Below are 12,583 nucleotides of genomic sequence, written 5' to 3'. Positions count from 1 at the left end.
TGTGTAGAACGAAAGAATATCTTTTGAAGGTGAGATTCGTATGCCCCACACTACCATTCTGCCACAGATAGAAATGTAATCATTTACAGATGAATGCATGTCTTTGTATGGAGTCAAAAATATGTTGTCATTTCTATATTATTCTGTGTATCAAAATCTTTATTGATGTTTGTTTTCCTGCATATCAAATTTGTCCGACTGTATTTGTAAAGGGCTTTAAAGCAGGAGGGTCTCCTTAGGAAAAAAGGCTTGTCAGTAATTCCATTATAAATATGCAGGCTAAGATAACACAGCCATGAAAATTGGGCTGGAATTAGGCACATGGTGTCTCAGCCTTGAGGTAATTTGGATCATACTATTTTTATTTTGTGTTATTAATTTATGCATTTTGGTAAAGTTAGAAGACTGTACATTTGGACACTGTAAAATTGTGAGCAGGTAAATAAGTGCTGTTGCTTTTCTGGGTTCTGGATCCTTAAAGCTCCACTCGATGCCTATGGGAGACTTTCAGAAATAGGTTTATTCTATGTTAACAAAATCACTATTTGGCTTTCAAGCGTTTCAATGCTTGGAAAGTATTTTTAAAAACCGTTCCACGGTTTTCTGATATATGTGCTTTGTATGAGCATAGACTGTTATCCACAAAATATGCTCAATATGCTCTTACAGAGTTTTCTTAGAACAATTCATACAAACCCTACTCAACAGGGTTTTAGGCTTCTGATGCCTTAAGTGTCCAAATGCAGCTAAAAGCAAATGAGGTTTTGGGACAGTCTCTGTTGCAAACCTAGGTCTGAACCAGCAGCACTGGTGTTTTCTTGTCCCATGGTCACGTTTGCAGAATCAAAGGAACCAGATTTTCGTGAGGAAGTAAAACAATCTTGTGCCATTATACCACTATTGCCTAACTTTAATGTAATGTCAACGCCAGTGGGTGCCTATATGGTATCAGTTGCTGGTGTTCAAAAAATGCTTCTTTGCTACATGAACAGGATACTGATTTTGTCAGTCCTCAGCTAATGTCCAGGCCCAACTGGGATCCATAGATAGGTGCTTCTCCACATTTGTCATCTGAGAGAACTGACCCAGTAGACCTAAGCATCAAGCCAGATGCGTACAATGTAGTGGGGGATGTTGATTTTTAGAGGGAGCAAGGTGATGGTGATAACACCCTACTCTTACCTGCTTAGAGCAGCCTCCCCAAAATACAGTGATGATGGGATCACTTTCTTTGACAGTCGTCGCAAAGTGTCCTTCCCACTTGGCACAGGGAGGGATTTGGGCTAAATTCATGCCTCTTTTGCCAACTCTGGAGACTCATCACTTGCCTTACTGGTTTTATGCATTCCTTCCACAAGGCATGTAATTCTGCTTCTGCTTTGGATGTGAAGCCTAAATGCCTAGCTTAGATGTCTGAATTTTGCTGTGAGGGCTCAGTGATTAAAAAGTAAGTATGTGAGTCTCTTGTGTTTTAAACCCAGCCAGCAAACCGGAACCACGCAGCTGCTTGCTCACTCCCCCCCACTTCCTCACCCCTCTCCCAAAGGGATGGGGAGTAGAATCAAAAGAATGTAACTCCCATGGGTTGGGATAAGAACAGTCCAGTCACTAAGGTATAACACAAACCACCACTGCTGCCACCAATGATAATAATGATAAGGGAAATAACAAGGGAAGAGAATACAACTGCTCACCATCTGCCAATGGATACCCAGCCCGACCGAGCAGTGATCTAACCCTTCTGGGTAACTGTCCCCAGTTTATATAGTGAGCATGATGTGCTGTGGTATGGAATACCTCTTTAGCTAGTTTAGGTCAGGTGTCCTGTCTCTGCTTCCTCCTGGCTTCCCCTCCTCCCTGGCAGAGCATGAGGCTCACAAAGTCCTTGGTCAGACTAAACAGCAACAACTAAAACCATCAGTGTTATCAGCGCTGTTCCCAGGCTGGGAGTCAAAACCTCAGCACTGCACCAGCTACTAAGAAGGAGAAAAATGACTGCTACTGCTGAACCCAGGACAGAGTCTTAGGCAATTTGGTAACTAAGGATGCTTTTGGACTTGAATCTTATCCTTCTATAAGTTAGTCCTCACAGAGGGTAAAATCTTTGGCCTGACACATTTCCTTGAGTGAAGATGTATCAGAAATAGAGAAAATGTAAATCAAATAATGACCTGGGAAAAACCCTAGGGCAGACTGTGTCAGGCCTGCAATGACGGGGGCTTGAAAATGTGGGCAAATTTAATCAGATCCAGGTCTGTCTCAAATTTGATCATTGCAATCAGTTCAAACTGATGATGCCAGAGTCTTTCAGAAATAGTTATTTATATCTTTTCTGTGTGTGCTATATTGTAAAATATGTGCAAGTGTGATAAATACACTTCAGGTTTGCTTGTCAGGCAAACAAACACCCCAGGGATGGAGGTCAGAGACCAGCTCTCAGGAAATCTTTATGTTCAAAATCTGTAATTTCCTACAGCCTAAAAGGCACATCTTTCCTAAAATCCTCAAGTATGCAAGTGCGAGTCTCCATAAGCAAGGGAAGTGCAATGGGTGGGCTGAAGGCACTGGAAAATCAGAGTGACTAATCCCTCCAGTACCATCAGTTAGAAAAACACTGGTTTTGCATTCCAGCTAAGAGAACAGTTGGGTTTCTCACTTGGGAAACTCTTTTGCTTGTATCACATGCAATGAATTCTGATTAATTTTAACAATTTCTTGGAGAATTTAAGTCTGATTTGCGGTTTGGTTTTAGTTTGCATGAAAATGTGGATGTGGGGAAATGGCACATGCAGTAGTGTTCCTTTTCTGGCAGCTATAGGCTGTAGCCACCTGAGATGAAATACTCTGTGTCCTCAGGGGCTCCTGCTGTCATTGCTCACCCATTGGTACTCGTATTTGGAGCATGAAGGAATGAGGGGGCAGAGGTTGAAGATATTTAGATGTAAAAAATGTGCTGAAGAAAGAAAAGGCAGTGTTTTTAGAGGTGGATTCCCAAAGGATGGAGCTTGTCAACTTCCATGCTCAAAGGCACCTTTCTCCAACTCCCTGTATCAGCCCAACCTCACACAAGAGCACACAACTCTCAGAGAGGGAAGGAGCAGGATGACTTAGTGTTTCTAGAAAAAGTTGGGTTTCATTTATTATTTATAGATTTCATTTTGTACATATCTTTAGGGACATTAAGAGATTAGTAGTCATGCAGTTTGTTCTGAGCATTAATGCTAATCCTCAGAGATAGGTGAAGGGTAATTTCATTAGTTGTTATAAAGGTTTGGAATAAAACTAACCGTTCACTCAACAGTTTGAAAGGAAACGTTTAGTGCTGTGCTCTCTGCTCTCCCAGCAGGCTCTGCCTCTCACAGGAGTGTGTCAGCACAGACTGGCATCTCAGCAGTAAGGCCATATTCCTCAGATGTTCTTTTATGTAAAATAGGTGGGTTCCTCTTTCCTAAATATGTCATATAAAATCGTTGTCTCTGTCATGACATACAGTGGTTTAGGAAGGGAAGCTAATCTAGGAAATAAAGGGATACAGACTATTGATGCCAAAATCAGCAATTACATTGTATGAGATCTCATGAATAATTCCTGAGCTCTGATTTAACATTAATCTGAGTGTTTAGTACAAAGCTGGGCCGACACCAATAAAATGCTGACTGATTTGTTTTAAAATAGTGCTCCTTCAGGCTTCGCTACATGGCTTTGAAAGGAACGCTTTTAGGTAACACCTCAACCTTGCCTCTGTAAAACACAGACAGATGCACTCGTGTGACTGCATGCTCGAACTCTACCGTTATTTTTTTCCCTTCATTTTGGGCTGAAACCTTTTCCAAGTGCAGTATTTAATATTAGCCATGATTTAGGCAAGTGGGCTTCATAACACAGAGCTTTTCCTCCCAGCGAAAATCTTACCAAAACAATACTCCTTAGTACTGGATGCTGATAGTTGCTACATATGTGTATTTGAGGTACAAACAGGAAGAGTGTGATGAAACAAGCAGAAAACTATCCAACCAAACCTTAGGAGAGTTCAGTGTGTTCCAGCTGCTTCTGCATCATTACATGATGTCATTTTTCAATGAACGTCAAAGGATGATAAACAAATAAGTGAGTGCAAAAGTGATGACCATCTCAGGAGATGCCATACACATGTTCTGGAGCACTGCCACCCCTGCCCAGGGAATGCTGTACTTGGAAGCATCTCCCATCTTGTTCACAGCTTCTGCTTCTGTAATAACAGCTTTGCCACTTGATAAGGGTAAAGCACTAACTGGATACATTCATCTCATCCATTGGCATAACGTGTCTGTTCAATAGAAGCCCTCAGCCTGGGTGCTCACAGGTATCCCCTCTATGATCTGTTTAGGAGATAGGAAAAAGGTGGTTCTGTATAGAGAGCCGCAGTTTGTGTCAGGATGGTCATTCTGCAATGGTATGAGTCTGAGAATGGTTTGAGTATGAGAAGAAATCACTGGTGCATGTCTTTCCTAACATTACAGTGAAAAACTGTTTCTTCTAAACACCTATTTGAAAAGAGGACAAGTCAGCATTCTCAATAGTAAGTGACACTAACTCACTGTTACCTTTTGTATACCTACTTGCTTTCAAGTACAGCAGAAGGAATTAAGTTGTATAAGGAGCATATATTTTCCATGGCTATGTTGGATTGTTTCAGAAATAGTGGATTTAATGTGTAGCTGTATGTCCTATATAGCTATATTCATCAGAAAAACAGCAGTAGATGAGGTTGCTTGGGAAGTTGTTGTATCTTCATAATAGAAGATTTGGGAGAGTTTTGGACTTCTTTGTTGTTGCTTTTTTGGTTGGTTTGAGGTTTTGTTTGTTTTAAAAAACCAAACAAGCAAAATAAGCACCTAAATATCTTGTTTCTTCCTCATAGATTTGTCTGTAGCACTGCCCAGACATGACTGAATACCCTGGAACTAACAGTGTGTGGAGTCTCCCCATTCCTAATATCAATATTTACGTATTATGCACAGTGGTTTGCATTTCTATTGATATACTAACCTATTCTGTCTTGTCTGATCATCACAGCGGGAGGGAAGGACAATAAAATGAAGAAGGAATATAAAGCAATCTGCTGTCTTAAGAGCCAGAAGACCAAAGAGCTTTCTAAATGGGGTAAGAAAGGAACCATTTCTACTCAGTAGTTATTGATTAACATGGAGTGTAAGTGATGTACTGTGAGGGAGGAGAAGGGTAATACTGTAAGCTAGAATGCTGTCTAGGGTGCTGCCCTTCAGTATTCATTCACTGTTCACACTGTTTCCTCACTGCTTGCACAGAAATTATGGTGTAACAACTGAGGATAAAGATCCACCTGCAAAAAAAAGATATGGTTTTCTTGCTTAACTTCTTTCAAGCTTTGTTTCCAGTTTTGCAAATGGAAACTGTACTTTAACGGAGCATCCCTGCTTTTTTAGAGACTTAGGAAGGAATGAGCATGATGCTGAAGTGAGCTGACAGGTCCATAGTGTGCTTGGTACTTGCACATCCGTTTCCAGCTGGCCTGACTTGCTCAGAGTGCTTCCTGCCCAGGAGGTGTTTCAGGGCTCTCAAGAGCTCCAGCATATGATGTTCACTTACACCAGCAGAAATGAGTCCCTCTGGGGCACATGAGAGTATTTTTTATTGGCACATGACAGCTTGGGAGGAGGTAGCTTAGCAATGGTAGGAATGGGATTGAAAATAACTACTGTTCTTGGGGATAATCCAACTATAGGGCAGGGACTGGAGTTCATGGGGCTTTTAAGGTCTTTTCAGAGCAGTTTGATGGTCTAGCTCTCCCACTGTTTTTGTATAAATGATTGTTACTATTATTTTCCCATTATTTACTCATGATATAAAGGAGCCTCAGGACTGATCCGAGTTTTACCTCTTGATAAAACTCCCTGTAGTTCTGTTACATTAGAATTTCCATAATAAAGAGTATCCCAAATATCACTTATTACTAGTGGCATACCATGGCATTTGGGAAAATCCCAGCACTAATAATTACCCCATACGATCATCACAGGTATGCAAGGCCAAGCTGCATAACCCAGGAGAAGAAGCAGAAAAGCCTACAGTTGCCAACACTTGCACTTAAAATTCTTTACACGTTTCAAGTGTGTAGTTGGAATAAAGGTAGTTGAGTAAATGCAGTGACTGTTACCTGAGGAAAAGTTTAGACATTAAAATTAATGAAGAACTGTATGTTTGTAGTTTGCAAAATGGAAGAATATATGGTGTCAGAAGAGGTTTTATCTTCTGTATAGGTGGGTTTTTTTTTAAAATGTAATAAATACAAAGCAAATAGCACTGGCTTATCCAAGGGAATATTGAAATCCATTAGGAATGCACATGGAATAATCTGATTCAACAAGTCAGTGTATTTCTCTCAAAAACATAATATCGGTACTCCATTGCGCGAGATGAAGGTTAGATTACATTTCTTGCCAGTGCAATAATTCCCACATCATAAATTCTGATGAAATTATATCAATATATAAAGCAAATGGATGTCTGACCCACCATCGTTTTCTAGTTCTCAGATGTAAAGCTGACATACAAGTAAATCCCCAGCTGCTTTGTGCAATACTATTACAACTGTGCCATTGCCTGGGAACTGTTATTAGCTATCTTGACCAGAAGCGGCTGTTAGAGTTTGTGGTTTCTGCTCTGAATATTAAACTTTGGCATACAAGAGTCCTTATTGTGGGGAGCACTTGGAAATGCTAATACTAAATTGCTTTATATTTGCAGGATTTGATTGCTTCAGATGATACAGGTCTAGCTGGTGGGCCTCTCTTACTGCTTGTATTTCCAGATTATAAATCATTCCTTTGACAGGATATCTGCCATAACCAGTTCTCAGTTTCCATAGTATCCTTCTTTATATTACAGCTGGCAACTAGTCTTCTGGGCTATGCAGGTTTTGCATAACTTTCAAGAATAAAAGTAAAATTGAAGCTTTTTTATATATATATATATATACACACACATATATATCCTAATTTTTACATCAAATGCCAGTGAATATGTGAAACTAAGATATGGGGTACAGGTTTGGAAAGAATGCATGCTGTTTTCTCAGTAATGTTACATTTTAGTAGCCATGGTATGATCAAGCTCCAGCATGAATGACTGAACTTGAAGGACCCTGCGAATGGCCAAAAATGCTTAGGGTAAAGCAAACCCAACATTATTATTATTAGTTCTTGATATCATAAAGCCTTTTTAGAGGAATAAAAGCTTACGGTTGATCTTGCAGGTCAGCTTGGAGTAAAAGGCTTGGGCAGTCTGCGACAGAAGGAGTTATGTTCATTTAGGATATTCTGTTAATGCAGCATAGTATTCTCAGAAATAGAGAGTAAAATCATTAGAGTTGTGCTCCTCTGGTCCTTGAATGATAGTACTGTTAAATTGGGAAAAAATAATCAAAAAGAATTATTGTCCATGATCTTAGAGTTAAAACTTAGACTATAAACTATTAAATACAATTTCACAGTTTTTAATCGTTGTTAATGCAGAGTCTTGGATAACTCTTTGCAGCTCATTATGCCTTTGTGATATTAAGACCTCAATGATGTTTAACCCACTGTCATATAAAAATGCCTCAATAGGTCTTTAAGAATATGTATGAGATATTGAAACTTCCCAAGTTTGCTTTCTTTTAAACTTCCAAATGCTTCCCATTAGCGTAGAATTTCAGACAACTTCAGGAAGTTCCTGAATACTGAATTATTGACTATATCAGAAGTACCCTCATTGCTTTCCAGGAGGTCACAGTAGCAATAATATGCTCCATCCCTGGCAGTGTTCAAGGCCAGGTTGGACAGAGCTTTGGGTGACATGGTCTAGGGTGAGGTATCCCTGCCCATGGCAGGGGGGTTAGAACTGGATGATCTTAAGGTCCTTTCCAACCCTAACTATCCTATGAAGGATCTGGATGTACAATCAACAAGAAATGTTAAACACAAAGATTTTAATGAAATTTTCCAAAGGGAGGGGTTTCCCCATACATTTCCAGTGAAAATGGAGGGGATTTTTTTCCATGGAAAAATGCTTCAGAGAATATTTCTGCTTTTTGAGAGTTGTGTATGTAATTAGGAAAAAAGTTTTAAATTATAAACCAAACTTTTGTACAGGAAAATCCTCAGGGTTGTTGGTTGTTTTTTTGTTAATTGCACTGGAATTATTTTTCTATGGCAAAGTTTGCTTTTAAGAAGGAAACTCACTAAAGTAAAAATTACATTTTTAACAAAACGGAACCTTGCAAAATAAAACATCAGTGTTTTCTAATTGCAAATAATCCTTTCAAAGAAAGATTAAAATCTATTGGGAGTACACGGGGTCCTGGAGCATTCACATACAGGCACAGTAGGAATCTGACTCATCAGACATTTTCCCTGTATGCTTATTCAATGACGTAAAAAGCAAAGGGGAACAAAATCATCCATCAGCACACCCCATAATTCAGCACGCAAACCCAGGTCTTCCCAAATCTCAGCAGATTTAACAGTGAAATACTGTAGCAAGGTCTCATGTTACCAGGATTTATTGTTTTCCAAAATATATTAGGGAGCAATGACCAGAATGTCAAGAAGTTCAATTAGAAATAAGAGAAAGAAAAGGACACCTATTAGTTTTGAGGAAAAGCATTTGGGGACTCAGCTGGCTTTTCAGTGTGCTTATGTCTCAGGGAATTCTGCTCTTTAATAGGTAAGGTTGACCCAAGACAAGTTAATGTTATATTGATATCAGAAAGCTCAAGCTGGGGCTGATTTTGACAATGTGATAAAGGGCTCGCTAAGCGTAAGTGGTTTGTAGAGGATGCAGGTTTTCTTATGTGTCAGGGCTATGCTTGTCTGTCTTCTACATCTGGGAGGCATATCTTGGTATGTCACCTTCTTCTTTTCACAAAATAGTATGTGCCTGCTCTTGCAGCCATTACTGGTGTAAGTTTGTACACATGCCTAATGCAGGACCATTCAATCAGTAAATGCTATTTGCCTGAAGCCCAGTAGTGGCCAGCAAGGCTAGAATTGCATCCTAAACCTCATCCCTGTACAGCAGGTCAGCATTAGGCCTGGTGCTAATGCCTACGTCATGCTGGAGTCATACAGTGCTAGTACTCAGCACAGACATCAGCATATGCTGTGTCTAAAGCAGGGCCATACTCCTTCTGATCTTAATCCTGACACGTTGCACTGATCAACACAAGTCAGGATATTACATACCTACATTTCAAGTGCCCAGCATAAAATTCCTTGCTGGTACGGATGGACACTCCAGTTAAGCCCAATGCTGCTATGTTGCTCTCTGACAGAGTCTGATGATAAGCAAAGTTGCATCTGGTCCTCACTTTTGTTTGGGGGAAAGCTGGAATTTGCCTGTATCATCTACCTGAGAATTTACACACCGCAGCATCACTAACAGCTGTAAATAGAGACACAACATTTCTTGTGGTATGAGCATCATTATGCATCCTATGAGATGTGAACGCTATGCTATATTAGGTGAAGATTGCCTCATTCATGAAAGAATAAGGGGCTGTGGCAGTGCAGGGCTAAAATTACTTGTGGCAATTTCTCATCCAAATTGGGATTTTCGCTGGACTCCATGACCCAGCTGTTTGCTTATTCCATCACTGCTAAAGATGTTAACTGCACGGCAGAGCAGCCTGCCTTGTATAAAGGCTGCTGATTTTCCAAAAGCTGAGTATGCAATGAACAATGTCCAGGGGCAGCGAGGTAGGCTCCGCTATTGCAGAAAATGCGCTGAATCAGTTTCTGCTGAGGCAGATTTATGCACATGGCTGGTGTATCAATTTACTTTGCATCCTGTCTGGAATCACAAAGCAATAACAACAGCCACAGAGAGAGAATCTAGGCTATCTCAACAGTCAGGAATAATGACACTGGGTGTGATGCTACAGCTACAGGTGACTGTAGCAGCTCCCTCTTTTTCAGCAATTGCCCCAAAAACTCTGCACATACAGATGTGGGCTGGGGAAAAGACACATAAAGAATATGTGTAGCCCCCTTACACGTTTGTTGGAGACCTTTAGATCCGTAAGTGGTGAGAAATCCCATATCCCATCCCGGTTGGCTAGGAGGCATGGGAAAATGTATAGAACTTTCAATTCCTTAGACACTTGGGAAAACATTAATGATGTCCTCAAGGAAAGCCAAAGTGAAAATGGACAGCAACTCTGCTGCAAACCAAAGCTTAAGTCCTTCTGGAGCTGGTTATCAGTTTCAATCAGTTTCTTGTTACCAGTTTCTTCATCTGAAAACCAGAGCTACAGGGTTTCCTAAAACTAGTTCATGGTTCTACATTCCTAACTGGAGGCTTCTCGCAGGGACCTGATTTCCAGAGAGAGGGGCATTCGGCTTTTTCTCTCTCTCCTTACAGAACACCCTCGAATAACCAGTAACTAAACAGAAATTACTGTTTATATATATTTAATGTTCATACAGTTTTCTGGAGCTGCATTGCTAAAAGACTGCTGCCTGTTGAAGGTTTTACTCCCTTTCTTCATAGGCTGTCACTGGATGTACACGTGCCAGGAAGTGAAATACACCCGCTAAAAAGCCTTTTGATTTTTCAATGGTAAATCCTGTGCATTTCACTTGTAATTGAGTTGTTCCACCCCTGGATCCAAAGCACTTATTCCCCAGAGCTTTGACCCTGCCGTGCTCTTGTTTTGATACTCTAGGAGCATACCAGCAGCTTTGGCAGGCAGTGGAGAGCACAAAGAGAGCACTAGGACTCACATACACTTGGATCCTTTATTTCTGTCAGTGACCATACATAGCTGGGGTGAGTTGTCATTGGAAAGCCTGCATGGGATGCTGCTTTTCCAGAGATCCTGGCGGTTTAGAGGAGCAGCAAATTTTGTCCTTTACATCTGGTTAAGTGGAAATAAAAGCTGGTGCATGTTCTTAACAAATATAGGACATGAAAATGTTCCTGCACCACATGACTTACAGTAATCTAATAATAAACCTTGTGGAAGATGTTAATATTGCAGGAATTTAATTTTGTTTATCCGGGGCAGAATATGCATTAATTGCCTATTTAATCATGTTTATAATTAAACTTGTTATAACAATGACTCACGCGTCAGCTTCTCTAATTGCATAGGCAGGACAGTATTATTTCCTCCTTACGGTTCTCTCACTTAGGCTGGAGATGCTTATACTGCAGGCTTATACATCATATGAACTGGTAAGTATGGACAGTGTGAAAGCTGTTGTCCTTGGTGAAAGGCTCTGCTATGACTGATCACCTATTTGTTTCTTTAATTGGGTTCTGCTTATTTTGTGGAAAAAGTATAATTATTGTATTTACTTTTCCTGTTCCTTGAAAGATTTCAGCCTAATGTGAAATAATTGCAAAATACTGACCATCCGGAATAGAATCATAGAATGGTTTCTGTTAGAAGGGACCTTCAAAGGTCATCTGGTTCCAACATCCCTGCAGTGAGCAGGGGCATCTTCAGCTAGATGAGGTTGCCCAGAACCATATCCCGCCTGGCTTTGCTGTAACTGCATTTGACACAGCTCCTGACCTCAAACTGTTGCTGTGGCCCCTACTTTGTGTGCAGAATGATTGGTTTGGGATTCAAGCCATGGGAAGGGGCTGAGGACTAAGGATATCTGAGCACCACCACTGACCTCTGTGGAGACCAAGGTGAGCTTTTGGCAGAGGGTATGAGAATGGTGTCATGTTGGTGGCAGGCACTTCTTGGCAATAGGACTGCAGCTCAGTACTGAATGGGCTGAGTACTTGAGAGGGTCCAACATATCCTTGCTTCTTGCTGGATAAGATTACATGATTCATATCAAATAAGAGCATTTGGTCTTATTCTGGCTCCACTTCCAAGCATTTTGCAAATGAATTCAGCATCATTATCCCCAGTTTGCAACCTAGGAGGGTAAGGTTGAGACAGGAAATACGCCTAGTCCAGAGCCAAACAATGACATGGCATTGAAAGCAAATTCTCTGAGATTCACCAGGTCCCTTATTCACTGAAGAGCACACTTCAAACAGGGATATCATCTTTATTTATTGTTTTACTTTTCATTTTTAAACAGATAAAGCAGTGAAGAGCTGGGCAGTGCACTGCAGTTCATCCTTTCCCTGAGCACAAAAGACTCAGTTCTTGCAAGAGACAGCATAACATTCCTGGGGATGTATATCCATGTGCATATACAGCTACAGATACATAATTAGCGCTCCTGCAATGTTACTTGCATATCATAGTTCAAATCCTGCCAGATAAGGTAGGAAACCGTATTTTCAGCAGTCTAACAGCACTGTCATGAAAATTCACAGCAGGCTGAGAATATCTCAGCCTAGGAGCTAATTACTTTAAAACATCTCTTTTTTTTTTCCCTGGAAAAATCTTGTTTTCCCCTTGAGGCGCTGAGTGAGGAAGTGTATCCTTGTTTAAGTCTCCACCCTCCCCTTCCCTCATCTGCTATAACCGAAAATCAGCTCTGTTATTTAGTGAAAACAATTGCAGACAAATTGAATCTGTAATGAGGATCAATTACTATTGGTATCTCGGAAT

The sequence above is a fragment of the Neopsephotus bourkii genome, unplaced genomic scaffold, assembly GCF_033783945.1.
Source record: "Neopsephotus bourkii isolate Nb327-2 ecotype Australia unplaced genomic scaffold, CSIRO-AGI_Nbou_v1 NB_1189, whole genome shotgun sequence".
In the NCBI taxonomy this organism is placed as follows: Eukaryota; Metazoa; Chordata; class Aves; order Psittaciformes; family Psittacidae; genus Neopsephotus; species Neopsephotus bourkii.
This window is presented reverse-complemented; position numbering follows the sequence as displayed.